We start from the raw sequence: 20,440 nt of genomic DNA, 5'->3' as shown, positions 1-20,440 counted from the left end.
CTTAGATAATTTCATCATCATTATGCATATCTGAGGACTAACTCTTCCCCATGGTAGGAAAGGTATAGTTCCCTAAAAAATAACCACTTTCAAGAAGAGTTTGACTCAGATTGGGGAATATAAGGAGCAACCCAATTTTGATTAAAAGACTCCAGGAAACTTGTCTCTTGTGATGAAAAGTCCTTGGGAAGTATGGCTGGATTCTTTTATCTCTTCTCAATGGTGTCTGTTCACTGGATTCACCTCCAGCATCTGTCTCTCCTGGTGAGGTGATTAGGTAAATGCTCTCTCTTGACTGCCATCTTGCCTCTGAAGGGAGAAACAATTTGGGAACTTCACCACACTTTACAGGAAAGTCTTTGGGAATCATTCCTTGGGCAACTTCATCCTGACTAACCTCAATTTTTGATGCTGTGACTCCCATTTTTCTTGGCTAAGATATGTCATCATTGTTAATCTTAGTCTGGAGTCATCTTTCATGAAAATTGTTTTGAAAATATTCTTTTCGAAGCCTAAAAGATAAGCAAATTGATTTTGAAGTGGAGAAAATCTTCCTGCCTTCATGGCTATCTAGAAATGGATCATGGAATACTGAAGGATGAATTCCTTCTAAAGCTTTAGTCTGGGAAACATTGACTACAGAATTCACCCTTCTAGATGACATCTGTGGGGATACTTAGTCTGGATTTACTTTAACTTAATTATCTGTTTTTTCCTGAAAAGAGATTAATTCATTAATGGAAATTACCTCAGAGAGAAAATTTCTGCAAGAAAGAAAACACAGAGCACTTTTTCCTTTTAGGCTATAAGCTAACATTGTGAGCTCAGTGTCAGCTTGGCTTTGCTCCAAACTAGTCCCAATCCATAGGACATTTCTGTCTTGCCTATCTTTCTTGAAAGATTTTCTTCCTTTGGATGGTATTTGTCAGAGATCTTCACTGAATTGAATCCTCTCCATAGACTGTCTTTGTTCTGACAGCATTTGCTGGGGAGAATAGCCCTGGTTCGATGTATTCATCACTTTTTCCTCTCCTAAATAATTGCTTGGGAGATTTTTATCCTGGCTAATCTTATACTTGAATCTTTTTATCTCCACTATTTGTCTAGACATATATCATATTATTTGTGGTGACATTTGCAGAGTAATTTGCTCTTTATTTAGAAGCTCTGCCCATGGCAATAATAATTCTTCTGATACTTCATTTTGGAGGGATGTGGCCATGCATATTAATATGTCGGAAGGCATGTTCTCAGAAATACGTAGCCTTGGCTACTCCTGAGCAGTAATCCCAAGAAAGAACATTCTGAGTCTTGTCATTTAATTCCCTATGATTTTAAAATTTGCTTAATTTTATTGTTGCTCTTGAGTCAATGGATCATCTTCCTTCAAAGTTTTCTTTTGTTGAGGCTTTGGACACTTTTCTTTGTTTTAAATTTATCTTATTTTATTTTTTGGGGGGAGGCATTATTTTTTCATCTGAACTTCCTTATCAACTTTTGTTCTGGCCAATGCTATCAGTGGAAGCTTCTCTTTCTGAGGCTATTTTCCTGGGAATTATGTTCTAAATGTGGCAGTGAAAGCCTCCTTTCAGACCAGAATGTTTGGGAAATTTCCCCCTAGACTTCTCTGTCAGTTTGTCTCAAATGCTCCTGAAGAGGCTTGATGAAACTCCTTTCTACGTGGTAACCCCCCGAAGAAGGTGCTTGGGGAATTGGGTCCCAATCACATTTGTTCATTAATGAGCAATCCATTAATGGAACATGAAGAAATGTGCCCCAATCATATTGTTTTTTAATGGGCTATACTTTTAAGCATCACTTTTGAAGAACATTGCTTGAATATATTTATCCAAGGATCTCAGGCCTCCAAGAGACTCTCCCATGCTAATTTGTGAGATTAATGGCTAATCTTATTTATATAATCTCTTCAGGAAACGTTTTTGAGGGGGTCTTATATACATTGATTTTATGCACTGATTGTGACACTGATACTGATGAACATTGGGGAATTTTTATCCTGGCTAACTTTACACATAGAATTGCTTTCTCTAGGCCATAATTCATGAGGCTCTTTTCCTTGGCCAGGCTCATTTGTAGAATTTATTTCTTCTCGTGATAATTCTTGCAAAGTCTGTTCTCCAGCTACTTGCATCTGTGTAGTTAGTTTCTCCAGACAAATGATCTGGAGATATTTCATTCTAGCCCATTATGGTCTTGCAATATGTTCCCAAAGGTGATCTTTTTTTTTTTTTTCTTTAATAATTGCAGTCTGACTGATAATAGCCATGGGTTTCATCATTCAGGGCAATGATTCCCCATCAATTTCTCCCATCTTGGCATTATATGTGGACTCTTTCTATTTTGGTGCCTTTTGTGGAGCAATTTTGCCCAATAACCCTTATCTATGAACTGTATTTCTCCTGGTATTTTTTTTTAATTATAACTGGCTGCCCTTTAATAAATAGTCATTGTAAAAAATTATACTTACAGAGTGAAAAGTGAATATATAGCATTTCAAATTCAGTTTTGGAAGTACTAATAAATACCGACCCATAACAGTATACACTAGTTACCTTTCTTAACTTTCCATCATTAGCACCAATAAAGATTCCAGAAAATTACCTTTATTCCCACATCACAAAATAATTTAGTGAATTTTTAGTGAAGTATAGTCACAGACTTTAAATATTCACATTGCTTTCTATGTCATACTGAAAATAAGTTCACTACTTTTCTGAATATTCTTTACAAAATCTTATTAAATCTTATGAATACTCCTGGTATTATTATTCCCAATTATACAGTATCTCATGGTATTTTCCATTTCACTTTGGCTAAACTTGTCTACAAATGGGATTTTTTTCAGACAGTGATACCTTTGGATCCTGTCATTTTATTGCTGGAGTTCATCCTTTTTAGCAAAGTTAAACAAGCAATTTTTCTTTTCTAATAATTTCCTTGAATTGGCATCTTTTGACAATGACTATAGAGGAAGACAAACCCAAGATACCTCATCTAATGCAAGCACAATTCTGGCCATGCCTTCTGAAAGTCTGCTTTTTGGGAACACTTACTGGGCCCTTGTCCCTCTGTGACATTTGGACTTGCCCTTTGTTGAAAGACATTAGAGAAAATTTCTTCTTGAAAAACCAAACTTGAACATGAAAGCAGAAAAACACGGAGAACCTTCTCTACACTAATATGAGACATGCAATATGACTGATCTGTAAACCAGCCTTGAGGAACTATTGACTCAAGCATTGAACCATCTTCATATGAATCACAAAATTTAATTCTGCCAGGAAGAAAACTCACAGCTTTTCTTTGCTGAGAAGTATCTTCTTATAATTGCATTTTTAGTTGCTTTAAGCCATTTCTTTCTCATGTTTTGAAAATATCTGTTTATGATGTCACAGTGTTTGCAATTTTACATCACCAGTCATTCTTATTCCCTTTCTGTTTTAGTTTCCATGTTGCTAACGCAAATGCCACAGAATGGGTTGGCGTAAACAATGGGAATTTATTGTCTCATGGTTTTGAGGCTGGATGAAGTGCAAATCAAGGCATCATCAGGGTAATGGTTTCTTCCCAAGACTGCCATTCTGGGGCTGGCAAACCACCAAACTTTATAATGATGGTGTTCTAGTTTGCTAATGCTGCCAGAATGCAAAACACCAGAGATGGATTGGCTTTTATGAAGAGGGTTTATTTGGTCACACAGTTACAGTCTTAAGGCCATAAAGTGTCCAAGGTAACACATCAGCAGTTGGGTACCTTCACTGGAGGATGGCCAGTGGTGTCCGGAAAACCTCTGTTAGCTGGGAAGGCATGTGGCTGGAGTCCGTTCCAAAGTTCTGGTTTCAAAATGGCTTTCTCCCAGGGCATTCCTCTCTAGGCTGCAGTTCCTCAAAAATGTCACTCTTAGTTGCACTTCGGATATTTGTCCTCTCTCAGTTTCTCCAGAGCAAAGGTCTGCTTTCAATGGTCATCTTCAAACTGTCTCTCATCTGCAGCTCCTGTGCTTTCTTCAAAGTGTCCCTCTTGGCTGTAGCTCCTCTTCAAAATGTCACTCACAGCTGCACTGAGTTCCCTCTGCCTGTCAGCTCATTTATATGGCTCCACTGATCAAGGCCCACCCTGAATGGGTGGGGCCATGCCTCTGCGGAAATATCTAATCAGAGTTATCACCTACAGTTGGGTGGGGCACATTCCATGGAAATACTCAAAGGATTCCAATATAATCAGCACTAAAATGTCTACCCCACAAGATTCCATCAAAGTACATGGCTTTTTCTGGGAGACATAATACCTTCAAAACTGGCACAGACAGAAAAGGGGGATTTAGTTCCCCATAGGATATTATTCCACCTTTTGACAAAATATTGACAACCTACACAAAAATATTTAGAATTATATCAGTAGGTGATAATTATTCAAAAGAATGCTTTCATGGAGAAGAACTTTAATTTATGGAGTGTATAATTTATATGGTTATACTAGTTTCTCTAAAGTATCTAACATGAGTTTTTTGAAGTGTCCTGCTTGGGATTGTAAATGCTTAATGAGTTGGTGAATCTGGGCTGGGAATCAAGACAACAAAATATGCAAGTGTGAGCTTAAATGTTTTTGGATAACAGTGATCACGTGAACATTCCATGAAGATTTCGTTTCATCTAAGAGATAAGAAAAAGATTGTAAATGACTCAGAGCAAAATACCCGTGGACAGGGGAATTGGACTCCCTTTATTAGAATTTGTTAGGCAGCACAGCCTGGCAGTCAAGTGTGTGCCCGAGTGCCACCTCCTGTCCACCTGACCTTTGGCAGTCATTAACCTCTCTGAACCTTAGTGGTTTCCTCATTCATAACACGGATAAAAGCACCCAACTCATGGAATATTGTGAGATTAAGAGAGAAAATGCAATTGAGCACTTAGCACAGTGCTGGTGCACAGAAGCATCCAACATATGTCAGCTATTGTTGAGAAGTAAGATAATGCTTTTTAACCATTTCCATTTCTTTCTTTGAACTTGTGTAGAAGAAGGAACTTGAGTGGTAAGTGGGGGGAAGTCGGGTTCCTTCCTATTTCCCAGAGAGAGAGTTTTGGGGAATGGTCCATTACTTTGTTGTGAATTCACTCATCCCTTCAATTTGCTCCTAAACAAATTAAAGCTGAAGCCCCTCTATTCTCCCCTCTCCCATTCTCTGTGGGTTCTGCCTCCCCAGCATCTCTGGGATCTGGTCCTCCCCCTGCACATATACTCTGCTTCCACTCAGGTGAGTATTGGCTTCTGGCTTCCTCCGTTTGCTTGTGCTGCCCCCCATCTGAAATGCTCTTTGTGGTGTCTTCACCTACCTTCATTTATGCCATCATCTCTTTCTGCACAGGGACTCTTGCTGTGGTTATTGAATATTTCCCACCTGGACAGCACTGAATCCCTTGCCTCTCCTGGTCACCTCAGCAGCCATGAAAGGTAGATAGGACAGGTGAAGGGAGCTCTCAACTCCAAGAACTATGAGGTGAGGAAAATAAGATAGTGTCTCCAGTATACCTGCAAGAGCAAGGCAAGCTTGATCAGAGCTGAGAAACATCATGTCACTTCACAGAGGGGAGGGCAAGACTATAGTCTAAGTGAAGACACTGACAGCCCTATAGAAAGGATGTGTCCACCCGAGAGGGCAGCGTAACAAGCATTGGCAGTGACTTCCAAGCACTGCTCTAGGGATGGGGGACTTGGTCCTTTTGCCAGTTTTAATCCCTGGATGAGGCAAATCCATGGTTAGGCCAGTGAGGTAACCAATCATGACTTGGTTTGTCCTGGTCTCTAGTTTGGGGCCATCTCCCTTGTGAGGGATGAATCAAGCTGCCAGAACCAGGTATCTTAGCCATTTGATTCTTGAGGCTCCCCTTCTGAGGGAAGTACTAATAAGTGAGTTATAGCCCTACTTTGGAGCCAAACTGTTGTGAATTTGAACACTGGCTCTACCTTTTCCAGCTGCATAGGCTCAGGCAGGTTTACCTAACATCTTTGTGCCTCAGTTTCCTCATCAGTAAAATGGGGATAGTAATAGCTCCTAACTCCTAGAATTGTTTTGAGTGAGATACAGTAAATACTCAATGAGTATGTTCCAGTTTGCTAAGGCTGCCAGAATGCAAATTATCAGAAATGTGTTGGATTTTTCAATGAGGGGTTATTAGTTCACAAACTTACAGTTCTAAGGCCATGAAAATGTCCAAATTAAGGCATCAAGAGGTAGATACCTTCTCTGAGGAAAAGCCAATGGCATCTGGGGTTTCTCTGTCATATGGGAAGGCACATGTGGTGAAGTCTGCAAGTCCTTCTTCTCCTGGGTTCTGGTTTCAAAGTGGCTTTCTCCAAAATGCCTCTGGGATTTTGTCTCTTTTAGTTTATCTGGGTCCTTCTGCTTGTTTCTCCCAGGGTGTCTCTGTCTAAGCATTTGGGGTCCTCTCTTAGCTTCTCCAGGGCAAACTCTGGATTTCATCTCTTTGCTTCTCTCATGGTTCTGGTTTCAATGGTTATCTCCAAAATGTCTCGGCATTTTTTCTCTAAGCATCTCTGAGCTCTCTTCAAAATGTCTCTGCCTTTTAGCCTTTCCTAGAGGATGCTACTAGACTAATTAAGACGCACCTTGAATTGGTGAGGCCACAGCTCCATGGAAACAATGTAATCAAAAGGTCCCACTCATAATTGGGTGGTCACAACTCCATGGAAACAACCTAATCAAAAGATCCCACCCCCAACACATCTGCACCCATGAGATTGGATTAAAATAGCATGATTTTCCTGGGGTACATAAGTTTCAAACCTGCACAAAGTGTTTTGAACACTTTTTATTATTGCTAGTCCTTGCTTACCAAGCAATCTGCTGATTCCCTTGTAGGCTTCCCCACAGCAGTAACTCTCAAGCTTTAGCTTGATCAGAATCACGTGGAGGGCTAGGTAAAATAGGGCACTATGGGCCTCACCTCCAGAGGTCTGGGCTGGGGCCTGAGAATTTGCATTTCTAACAAGCTCCCAAGTGATGCTGCTGCTGCTGCTCTGGGGATCCTCCTTTGAGAACCTACAGGATCAGAATGTGCTAGTCATGAGGCTTTCAGAGACATCATGTTTCTCAGAGTCACTTTATAAAGTGGCATTCTGGAAACCACCTCAGTCCTGGGCTTTTTAGTGAGGGTGAGGTGGTCCGTTTCGAAGGACTCAGATCTCTAGACACCTCCAGGTGAGGCTCCAGGTATAGGAGGCGAGGGAGGGTCCACTCAAGCTTGTCTTCCCTTCAACAACATGACTAGCATTTCCAGATGTGTCTTGACTAAGTGATACAATCTCCTGTCTGGGGTGGGAATTGAGCCTTAGACCAGGGACATACGTTGGTCCAGTAGTGGTAGGGCTGGGGCAGGGCCCCTGATTTCTGGGTCCCTGGTAGGACCCCATATCAGTACACAGTGCTGCCTCTCTTCAGTGAAGCTGGTCTGCAGCTTGCTCACTGGATATGGGATGACGTTTCCTTGAAACTGTGTCATTTGATTGCATATATCATAGCACTGAGAGTCTTGCACTCAGGAACTCATGCACTTGTGTTATTATCTCTAACGCATCATTCACGGTCAGAAGCCATGACTAGGCACTTTGCTCCTCAACCTTTCACCCTCCTGCTCTTTACTCTGCACCTGGACCTCTAAGGCACCCAGGCATGGAGACAGCAAGACATGGAGGAAAGAAAGACAATGAAATCTGGACCCAAAATGACTTGGTCTGGAAGTTGTTTGACTACTAGGGCCTCAGGCACACTGCTTCACTTGCCACGGCCTCTGTGCTTTTTCTTGTAAAACAGGGATAACAATGATGCTTATCTTTTAGGGTTTTGAGGATTGAAGAGTGAACTGTGTACATCTGATGTAGAACACAGCACTAGGGCTGATTTCATGGGTGTGCAATCTGAGCTACAAAAGGACCTGCACTCAGATGGGCCCCTTGTTTGGTTTAATGTTCTGTTGTCACCTTCTTGAAAATCCTAATAATTTTTGAACAAAGGGCCTGCATTTTCATTTTGCACTGGGCCCTGCAAAGTCTGTAACCGGTGCTTCCCAGCACACATAACTGTTCAAAGAATCATCATTAATAAAAATGGTAAATGATGCCCAATAAAACTTAGGGAGGTAGTAGTAGAAAACCAGGGAATAGAAACACTTGCCTCTGGCCTTCAGTTGGAAGACGGAGAGGGTGCTGCAGAATTGAATCTCTTGATCCATGTTCTCAACATAGGATTATTTAGGTTGAACTGCTGCTATCATAGAGAGTAGATATTAAAGAGAAGATAAGACCATGCAAAACATATGTAACTGTGTCCTGTTCAACATATGCTCATGAATTAAGGGGCACTTAAGCAAGTTAAATCCCACAATAGGCCTCCCAGGTAGAGGACAAGCTTCCTGGCCGTCACCTTCCCAGGATGTTACAGATACCACCTCATCCAGTGGCAGGTTCCACTGGGTCTTCTAAAAGACTCCCTTTGCTGGTGTGTGTGTGTGTTTTTGGATCCTTCAGCCTTTTCCAGCTCCTTTGGAAAATCTGGTTGCATGCCTTCCAACCTTAGTTTTCCAGGACTCATGTAACCAAGTACTGCAGACTAGTTGGCTTAAACAACAGAAATTGATTGCCTCATGGTTCTGGATGCTGGAAGTCTAAAATCAATGTCTAGGCAGTGCCATGCTTCCTATTAAAGAGGACAATCTGTTCCATGCTTCTCTCCTGGTTATTAGTGGGTGGCTGGCAAGCTATGGCATTCCTTGGCTTGTGGCCAATCTCTGCAGCCATCACATGGCATCTCTCTCCCTCTGTGTCTCTGTCTTTTTGGTTGTGTCCAAATTTCCTCTCCTTTTAAGGATACCAGTCATATTGGATTAGGTTCACTCTAATCCAGTTTGTCTTTACCTTAAGTAATAACATTTTCAAAGATCCCATTTACAAATAAGTTCACATTCACAGGATGGGGGTTAGGACTTGAACATGTCTTTTGTCGGGGACACAGTTCGATCCACTACCTACCAGGTGCAAATTAGAACTGATGACTTCAGCACACGCCTTGAGTGCCTGAATGAAAGATTGAGTGCATCAAGGCCAGTTTTCCAGGTTTACCCTCTGCAGTAAAGAGTCTGACCCAATTTTTTGATGTTTTCTGACAGCTTTATTTTTATTTTTATTTTTCTGACAGCTTTTAAGCCCCACCTCTCCTTCTTCCCCTTGTGCCTCACATTTGGGCAAGCTGGTAAGAAGCCCAAGTGTTTCCATCCTTGGCACTGACAGGAGGTTGAAGCCATGTATGCCCCTTTACATGCACAGGAACCCTTGCCCCGGCCCCATCCTCTAACCATCAAAAAAACTCCAAACCAATCTTCTTTCCTTGCTCTCTCAAGTCATGTCTGAGAAGCTTGGGAAGCCTGCCCTGCTTTACCCTGAAAGCTGCATTACATCAATAATAAACCTTTTCATACCTTCTTCTTTTTTAAGTGTTGTTTTTAAATGCAATTTTATTGTGATATATTCACCATATAATCCATCCAAAGTCTACACTCAGTGGCTCATGGTATCATCATATAGTTGTATATTCATTGCCACAATCAATCTCAGGACATTTCCATTACTCAAAAATAAAGAAAAAAAAATAAAAATAAAAAAGAATACCCAAAATGTTCTATACTGTGCATACACTGGGTAAAGGGAGTGTCTGTCACAAGATTTTCACAATCACATGGTCACACAATAAAAGCTATATAGTTATACAATCATCATCAAGAATCAAGTCTACTGGATTACAGTTCAACAGATTCAGGTATTTCCTTCTATTTATTCTAATACGCTAGAAACTAAAAAGGACTATCTATATAATGCATAAAAATAACCTCCAGAATGGCCTCTCCACTCTATTTGAAATCTCTTAGCCACTGAAACTTTATTTTGTTTCATTTCTTTACCCCTTTTTGGTCAAAATGGCATTCTTAATCTCATGATGGCAGGGTCAGGTTCATCCCTGGGAGTCATATCCTGTGAAGAGGGGGAGGGTATTTGTTTATTTTCAGAGTTGGCCCAGGTGGTGGGGGGGAGTGGCCACATCTGAGCAACAAAAGAGGTTTTCTGGGGGTGACTCTTGGGCATAATTATAAGAAGGCTTAGCTAGTCTTTTGCTGGGATAAGTTTCACAAGGGAAAGCCCCAAGATCGAGGGCTTAACGTATTAAATTGGGAGTCCCTAATGCTTGTGAGAATATCAGAAATTCTTCAGGTTGGGAAGTTTAATGTTTCCACATTTTCCCCCAGTCCCTCAAGGGGATTTTGCAAATACCTTTTAATTTTTTGCCCCAAATACTCTGAGATGTATCGGGGTATTGCAGTAACCTGTACAGAATAACAAGATCTCATTCCCTATTCTAGGTTCCATGTAATTGTGTTGTTTAAATAAACTGACCATATGGGTTAAATTAGATAGTGTGCTAAAGAGAATATAAATTTTGCACCAAATAAACATCTCTTAAATAACAGTTAAAACTCAGTAATAGATGTGACTGCTGTAAGAGCTTCCAATCTAGGAACTTCTAAATAAGCCTTATTGAACATTCTGTACTCCTGTGTCATTGATTCCCCAATCTCTGCCCACGTTCTATCCTCTGATAACCTATGCTCTCAAATTCAATTCTCAGCATTTGCTCATTAGAGTTAGTTTATATTAGCTAGGCCTTACAGTATTTGTCCTTTTGTTTCTGGCCTATTTCTCTCAACATAATGTCAAGGTTCATTCACCTAGTTGCATGCCTCACAACTTCATTTCTTCTTGCAACTGTTCAATATTCTGTTGTAGGTGTACACCACAGATCACCCTTCCATTTACCCCTTGATGTACCCCTTAGTCCACCTCCATTCACTGCAAATCATGAATGCTGCTGCCATAAACACCAGTTTGCAAATGCCTATTTGCGTCCCTGCTTTCAGTTCTTCAAAGTATATACCAAATATTTACCCTATACTTAGCCTCCTGTGGAACTACCACACTGTCTTCCAGAAGGGCTTCACCATTCTATTTCCCTACCAACAGTGAATAGGCATATATCTCTCTTCACATCTTCTCCAGCACTTGCATCTTTCTATTTTTTAAACAGTTTTATTCACACACCACACAATTCATCCTAAGTGAACATGTAGTTATGCATTCACCACTACAATCTATATGAGAACATTTCCATTTCTTCTGCAAAGAAAGAAGAGGAAAACAATAAAAGAATAAAGAATATAAAAAATAAAAAAGGAACAACAACAACAACAAGAATCCCATACTCTTCCCTTATATCCCTCTCTTTTGACATTTAGCTTTGGTATATTGCCTTTGTTACAATTAATGGAAGAATATTACAATGTTACTGCTAACTATAGAGCCTAGTTTGCATTGATAGTATTTTTCCCTGTATACCAACCCATTTTCAATATCTTGCAATATTGATGTTCACTTGTTCTCCCTCATGTAAAAACTTCCTTATATTTCTACATTTAATCACCATCATTGTCCACTCTAGTTTTTGCTAAGTTATACAGTCCCAGCTTTTATGCTCTATCTTTCCTTCCAGTGTCATGCATGTCCATAGCCTTCCTCTTTCAACCATACTCACACTCAACTTTGTTTATTATACTTACAATAATGTGCTATCATCATCATAGTATTGTGCTATCCATTTCTGGATCTTTACAATCAATCCTGTTGAGCATTCTATACTCCTTCAGCATCATATTCCCAATCTCTACCCTCTTTCTACCTCCTGATAACCTGTGTTCTTAATTTTAACTCTCAGTGTTTGCTCATTATAGTTAGTTCATTTTAGTGAGACCATACAGTAATTGTCCTTTTGTTTCTGGCTAATTTTGCTCAACATAATGTCCTCAAGGTTCATCCACATTGTTGCACATATGATGACTTTATTCTGTCTTACAGCTGCGTACTATTCCATCGTATGTATATACCACAGTTTGTTTATCCACTCTTCCATTGATGGACATTTGGGCTGTTTCCATCTCTTGACAGTCATGGATAATACAGCTATTAACATTGGTGTACAGATGTCTGCTCATGTCCTAGCCTCAGTTCCTCTGACTATAAACCTAGTAATAGGATTGCTGGATCATAAGGCAATTCTATACTTACCTTTCTTAGGAATTACGACACTGCCTTCCAGAGTGGTTGCACCATTGTACATTCCCACCAACAGTGAACAGGGTACCTCTTTCTCCACATCCTCTCCAACACTTGTAGTTTTCTGTTTGTTTTTTTTTTTTTTTTGATGGCCGTACCAGTAAGGTGTGAGATACTATCCTGTGGTTTTGATTTGCATTTCCCTAACAGCTAGTGAGGTTGAGCATCTTTTCATATGTTTTTATTTTATTTTATTTTCCTTTTTTTTATTGAGATCGTTCAGATACCATACAATTATCCAAAGATCCAAAGTGTACAATCACTTGCCCCTTGGTACTCTCATACAGCTGTGCATCCATCACCACACTTAATTTTTGTTCAATTTTTAGAAACTTTTCATTACTCCAGACAAGAAATAAAGTGAAAGATGAAAAAAGAAAAAAAGAAAAGGAAACTCTAATCCTCCCCTATCCCTAACCAACCCCCCTCAATTGTTGACTCATAGTATTGGTATAATACATTTGTTACTGCTTATGAAAAAATGTTGAAATACTACTAACTGTAGTATGTAGTTTGCAATAGGTATATATTTCTTCCCTATATGCCCCTCTATTATTAACTTCTAATAGTATTGTCATACATTTGTTCTGGTTCATGGAAGCGATTTCTAGTATTTGTACAGTTGATCATGGACATTGCCCACCATAGGATTCAGTTTTATACATTCCCATCTTTTGACCTCCAACTTTCCTTCTGGTGATATATATGACTCTGAGCTTCCCCTTTCCACCTCATTCACACACCATTGGGCACTGTTAGTTATTCTCACATCTTGCTACCGACACCTCTGTTCATTTCCAAACATTTAAGTTCATCCTAGTTGAACATTCTGCTCATACTGAGCAACCACTCCCCATTCTTAAGCCTCATCCTGTATTTTGGTACCTTATATTTCATGTCAATGAGTTTACATATTATAATTAGTACCTATCAGTGAGACCCTGCAATAATTGTCCTTATGTGTCTGGCTTATTTCACTCAGTATATTGCCCTCGAGGTTTTGTCATCAACCATTTTTTTTTTTAAATATGGTTTTGTTCACTCACCATACATTCCATCCTAAGTAAATAATTGATGGTTCTCTGTATGGTCATAAATTTATGTGTTCACCACCTTCACCACTATCTATATAAGGGTATCTACATTTCTTCCACAAGGCAGGAGGGAGAGTCAAAGAAGGTAGAGAGGCAAAAGAAAGAGGAAAAAAAAATGACAGCTAGGAAGCAGCAAAAGGAAAAATAATCTTAAATCAAAGTAAAGAATCAGACAATACCACCAATGTCAAGTATCTAACATGCCTCCCCTATCCCCCCTCTTATCTGCATTTACCTTGGTATATCACCTTTGTTACATTAAAGGAAGCATAATACAATGATTCTATTAGTTACAGTCTCTACTTTATGTTGATTGCATCCCTCCCCCAATGCCTCCCCATTTTTAATACCTTGCAAGGTTGTCATTTGCTTATTCTCCCTTGTAGAAGAACATATTTGTACATTTTATCACAATTGTTAAATACTCTAGATTTCACCAAGTTACACAGTTTCAATCTTTATCTTTCCTCCTTTCTTCTGGTGTCTCACATGCTCCCAACCTTCCTCTCTCAACCATATTCATAGTTATCTTTGTTCAGTGTACTTAAATTGCTGTGTTACCATCTCCCAAAATTGTGTTCCAAACCACGCCCTCCTGTCTTCTATCACTCTGTAGTGCTCTCTTTAGTATTTCCTGTAGGGCGGGTGCCTTGTTCACAAAGTCTCTCATTGTCTGTTTGTCAGAAAATATTTTGAGCTCTCCCTCATATTTGAAGGACAGCTTTGCTGGATATAGGATTCTTTGTTGGCAGTTTTTCTCTTTCAGTATCTTAAATATATCACACCACTTCCTTCTTGCCTCCATGGTTTCTGCTGAGAGATCCATACATAGTCTTATGAAGCTTCCTTTGTATGTAATGGATCGCTTTTCTCTTGCTGCTTTCAGGATTCTCTCTTTGCCTTTGACATTTGATAATCTGATTATTAAGTGTCTTGGCGTAGGCCTATTCATATCTCTTCTGTTTGGAGTACGCTGCGCTTCTTGGATCTGTAATTTTATGTCTTTCATAAGAGATGGGAAATATTCATTAATGATTTCCTCTGTTGTTGCTTCTGCCCCTTTTCCCTTCTCTTCTCCTTCTGGGACACCAATGATAGGTACATTATTGTACTTTGTTTCATCCTTGAGTTCCCGGAGACGTTGCTCATATTTTTTTCATTCTTTTCTCCATCTGCTCTTTTGCATGTAGGCTTTCAGGTGTTTTGTTCTCCAGATCCTGAGTGTTTTCTTCTGCCTCCTGAGATCTCCCGTTGTATGTTTCCATTGTGTCTTTCATCTCTTGTCTTGTGCCTTTCATTTCCATAGATTCTACTAGTTGTTTTTTTGAACTTCTGATTTCTGCCGTATATATGCCCAGTGTTTCCTTTACAGCCTCTATCTCTTTTGCAATATCTTCTCTAAACTTTTTGAATTGATTTAGCATTAGTTGTTTAAATTCCTGTATCTCAGTTGAAGTGTACATTTGTTCCTTTGACTGGGCCATAACTTTGTTTTTCTTAGTGTAGGTTGTAATTTTCTGTTGTCTAGGCATGGTTTCCTTGGTTATCCAAATCAGGTTTTCCCAGACCAGAACAGGCTAAGGTCCCAGAGGGAAGAAATATTCAGTATCTGGTTTCCCTGAGGGTATGTCTTAGAAAATTGCTCCACCCTGTGATGCCTCAGGTCACTGTGCTTTTCTGCCCAGCAGGTGATGCCTGTTAGCCTATAATTCTTGACTAGTGTGAGGAGGTATGGCCATGTTCCCCCAGGCTCTGGGGTCTGGTTCTGAATGGAAAGGGCCCCACCCCTTCCTCTTAGAGAAGATAGACCCCCTAGGGGGAGGTCATTAGCATTTCAATGGTCTCGCTCTCTGCTTGTGCTGTCTCCACCCTTCTCTGAGTCACAGCCCTGGAAACTGAAAATGACTGGGGCTTTCTCCACTGAGCCAAAAAAGAAACAGATAGTCCCCTTCAGACCTAGTCCAAGGTGCCCCTCCGGCTCTCCAAGATCAGTTGTCACCCAAAGCCTCTGTCTGTTTTTTGGGGATTTGTACCTGTAGTGAGCAGTTCACACTCGCTACTTAAAACCCCAGTTGGAGCTCAGCTGAGCTATATTCGCTTGCTGGGAGAGAGCTTCTCTCTGGCACCACAAGGCTTTGAAGCTCGGGCTATGGGAGAGGGGGTCTCGTGACTTGGATCCACAGGTTTTACTTACAGATTTTATGCTGTGATCTTGGGCATTCCTCCCAACTCAGGTTGCTGTACGATGAGTGGATGGTCTCGTTTGTCCCCCTGCAGTTATTCTGGATTATTTACTAGTTGTTTGTGGTTTTTTTTAGTTGTTCCAGGGGAACTACTTAGATTCCACTCCTCTGTATGCCGCCGTCTTGCCCCTCATTTCATATGTTTTTGAGTAATTTGTATTTCCTCTTCGGAAAAGTGTTTGCTCATGACTTTTGCCCATTTTTAAATTGGGTTGTTTGTCCTTTAGTTTTTAAGTTGTAGGATGTCTTTATATATTTTGGTTATTAAACCCTTATGTGATATTGGTTTCCAAATATTGTCTCCCATTGTGTAGGCTGTTTTTCACTTTGCTGACAAAGCCCTTTGATGCACAAAAGTACTCAATTTTGAGGAGATTCCATTTATCGTGCTTTGGGTGTAAGACCTAGGAAACCACCTCCTATCACAAGATCTTTAAGATATTTCCCTACATTTTATTTTAAATTTTTATGGTCTTAGTTCTAATGTTTAGGTCTTTGATCCAGTTTCAGTTAATTTTTGTATAAGGTGTGAGATAGGGGTCCTCTTTCATTCTTCTGGATATGAATATCCAGTTCTCCAAGCACCATTTGTCGAAAAGGCTGCTCTGTCCCAGTTGAGTCAACTTGACCACCTTATCAAAGATCAACTGTCCATGAATGAGAAGGTCTATTTCTGAACACTCAATTCAATTCCATTGGTCAGTATGCCTATCTTTATGCCAGTACCATGCTGTTTTGACCACTGTAGCTTTGTGATATGCTTTAAAGCCAGATAATGTGATTCTTCCCACTTCATTTTTTTTTCTAAAGATAATTTTAGCTATTCAGGGCACCCTCCCTTTCCAAATAATGTGATTATTGTTTTTTCTATTTCTGCAAAGTAAGTTGATGGGATTTTAATTGGTATTACATTGAATTAAGACATCAATTTGGGTAGAACTGACATCTTAACTATATTTAGTCTTCCAATCTGTGAACACAGTATGTCCTTCCATTTATTCAGGTCTTCCTTGATTTCTTTTAGCAATGTTTTGTAGTTTTCTGTGTATAGGTCTTTTATGTCCTTGGTTAAATTTATTCCTAAATATTTGATTCTTTTGGTTGCTATTGTAAATGGATTTTTTTTCTTGATTTCCTCTTCAGATTGCTCCTTACTAGTGTATAGAAACACCACTGATTTTTGTGCATTGGTCTTGTATCCTGCCACTTTGCTGTACTTGTTTATTACCTCTAGTAAGTTTACTGTAGAATTTTTGAGATTTTCTACATATAGGATCATATCATTTGCAAACAGTGAAAGTTTTACTTCTTCCTTTCCAATTTGGATGCCCTTCAGTTCTTTTTCTTGTCTAATTGCTTTAGCTAGAACTTCCAGCACAATGTTGAGTAACATTGGCGACAGTGGGCATCCTTGTCTTGTTACTGATCTTAGAGAAAAAGATTTCAGTCTTTCCCCATTGAACATGATGTTAGCTGTGGGTTTTTCATATATTCCCTTTATCACATTGAGGGTTTCTTTCTCTATTCCTATCCTTTGAAATGTTTTCATCAAGAAAGGATGCTGAATTTTGTCAAATGCCTTTTCTGCATCAATCAAGATGATCATGTGTTTTTTCCTCTTTAATTTATTGATATGGTTTTTAATGTTAGTTGATTTTCTTGTATTGAATCACTGTTGAATACCTGGAATAAAACCCACTTGGTCATGGTGTATAATTCTTTTAATGTGCTGCTGGATTCAATTTGCAAGTATTTTGTTGAAGAGTTTTGCATCTGTATTCATTGAAGAGATTGGTCTGTAATTTTCTTTCCTTGTAGAATCTTTATCTGGCTTTGGTATTAGGGTGATGTTGGCTTCATAGAATGAGTTAGGTAGCTTTCCCTCCTGTTCAATTTTTTTGAAGAGTTTGAGCAGGATTGGTACTAATTCTCTCTTGAATGCTTGGTAAAATTCACATGTGAAAACATCTGGTCCTGGACTTTTCTTTTTGGGAGTTTTCTGATGACTGATTCAATCTCTTTAGTTATGATTGATTTGTTGAGGTCTTCTCTTTCTTCTCAAGTCAATGTTGGTTGTCTATGCTTTTCTAGGAAGTTTTCCACTTTGTCTAAGTTGTCTAGTTAATCAGCATATAGTTGCTCGTAGTATCCTCTCATTATTGCCTTTATTTCTGCAGGGTCAGTAGTTATGTCTCCTTCTCATTTCTGATTTTATTTTCATGCTCCTGAGAGAGTTTTTCATTCTTTGAAGTTATAAAACAAGGAGATTGAATGGTGGTCTCTGAAATGCTTAAACATAATATCAGATATCTTAATATCTGAGAATTTAAATGTGGCATCTTAATTTGGGCATTTAGTTAAAAAGAAATGACATGGGTTTGAGAGGTTGATATTTATTCCAAAAGCTCACAAGATGGGCATGTTTCTCAGTGAAGGCATTTTCCTGTCTATCTCATCCTGAATCCATCTTTTCTATCCTCCCTGTGGGCCTTCCTGTCTTTATTTCCATTTCCAATGCCTGGCCAAGCAGCCTGGCATTTGATGAACTCCCAGTTTTTCCCCAGTCCATAAACCAATTTGCACCTTTGGGTGGGTGATTCTCCCACAGTAGGTCTTGGCCAATCTCCCACATTTTCCCATGTCTGTATTTTAGCCCATTTGTGTCTCCCCTCATCCCTGCTCAGGGTGAGCTTCCTCTACTACCTAATCCTTATGGTTTCATCTCTGAAAGCCTTGTGTATTTCCTTGCATATTTCTCTGATGGAACCCTCTAGCTTTTGAATATTTGTATGTTCAGTGTGGTAGGCAGAATTCTAACATGGCCCTCAAGGTTCTCAGCTCCGTGTGTATACACCAGGTATAATTCCCTCTCCTCGAGTGTGGGCAGAACCTATGAATATGCTGGGATATCATTCCCTTTAAGGCTTCTAATCAATTGAGTTGGTATTAATCAAAGGTAAGGTTATTCAGGCTGAGACTGACCTAATCAGTTAAGGCCCCCAAGTAAGTCACAGACTTGAATCAGCCTGCTGGCCTAGAAGGAGCAAGCTGCCACATGGTGGCAAGGACCACATGGAGGAATGACAGGTGGCCCTTAGGAGCTGAGTTGGGCTCCCAGTTGACAGCCAGCAAGAAAATAGGAACCTTCGCTCTATGACTTCAAGGAACTGAATTCTGCCAATAACCAGTGAGCTTGAAAGAGAACCTTGATCCTCAGATGAGGTTATAGCCCCAGCTGACACTTTAGCCCATGAGACCCTCAGCAGAGAACTCAGTGAAATTATCCAGGATTTCTGAGCAATATTACTATAAGGCAATAAATGGAGGGTGGGGGGAAAGGGTGTTTAAATTTGTTGTAATTTGTTACACAGCAATAGAAAATGAATACACTCAATCTTCTGATTAAAATGTAGAACAGAGGTTCTTAATCATTTCTCTGTCCCAGCATACCAGGAGGAATAAAGAGTGCTGGTAAGTGGCTCATCAGGGCAGGAATTTTCCCTAGGGATGGGAAGGATTGTCTGAAGGAGCCACAAGATGATCTGTTCACCTCTATTGTGAATCACTGATGCAAATGCTTCAGGCATTTGATCTTATTTTCACTAAATATCAAAACATTAAATTAAAATGATTTTACCTTGATGTTCTTGGTTGATTTATTTTTTTTTCCTGTCACTCACTGGTCCTTTGATAATGAAGTTTCCCTGTCTAAGCTCTAAGCTATCCACCTCGGATCCTCAGAGTCAGCAGGTATTTGTTGCCACAGGAGAATTTACCTGAGATGGTTGAGCTCATCAACACCACGCACCAGCCCAAAAAGCTTGAGACAGGATCATTTAGAAAAGCTGAAGAGAGCACAGCATTTCAATGATGATTAGTTGCCCCTTGAAACAGTCCACATTTTCATTGATATTACCACATTGGTGGGTTTCCATGACCTTTTTATATGTCATACACAATTTCACACTTTTGAACAAAATAAAATGTTCACCTAACACATCATTAGAAAGTGCGAAGGGATTCTAGGTTCTTGCGCTGTTCTAAGTCCTCAGAGGACTGAAAGTGCCTCTGGCTCCTGGTGGGGTGGAGAAGTGGACACTGCTCCATGGACGTGACTGCCAGTCCCACAGGAAGCCTGCTCTCATTGTGGGGGGCAGCACCCCAACTTCATTTTAAAGAATAGTTGTAAGTACATCCTAACCCCAACCTGGCTTTGCCCCACCACCAGGGGGTGTAATCCATTTTCATATTGGTTTAATAGAGCTGAGAAGCTAAATTTGCTCATGGAATAGAAAAAAAAAAAACTGTCACCCTTGTAAGCCAAGCATTATAATTTCCCAGCATCCAAGTGTATCTTCAACTGCATGTCGGTTATCTAAGGTTGTTAAACTTGGACCTCGATATTGTTTGCCATTTGCAGAGTTGAAATACACATCTTCTGAGGCCTCTTCAGAGGACGTGCACTGAATTCCACCTCCTGCTCTGGCATTCCGCAGTAGGGCCAGGGCTGAGCGGGGCCTTTGGACTTCCGTGGGGTGCAGGGCTGTCTTCCCTTGGGGCATCCCCCTGCCCTTTGCCTTCCCAGGCACTACATACTCAGCTTGCCCACACTTGCTTTTCCTCCTGTGTCCTTTATTGCAAGAAAAGGTGCCACCATCCACCCATATGACGCAAGCCAGAAACCTGGCTGCCACCCTGGATACCAGCCACCTCCTCATTCCCCCTGCCCCACTCTTTTTGCCATGTCAGTGACCAAATTCTCATGAGTTACTTCTTTATTATTTCTCACATCACATGAAACAGCATAGTGTAGTTGTTAAATGCAGAGACTCTGGCATTCTAGATAGGTGA

Source organism: Choloepus didactylus, chromosome 15 (assembly GCF_015220235.1).
Source record: "Choloepus didactylus isolate mChoDid1 chromosome 15, mChoDid1.pri, whole genome shotgun sequence".
NCBI classification, from domain to species: domain Eukaryota; kingdom Metazoa; phylum Chordata; class Mammalia; order Pilosa; family Megalonychidae; genus Choloepus; species Choloepus didactylus.
Note: the sequence above shows the minus strand (reverse complement) of the source record.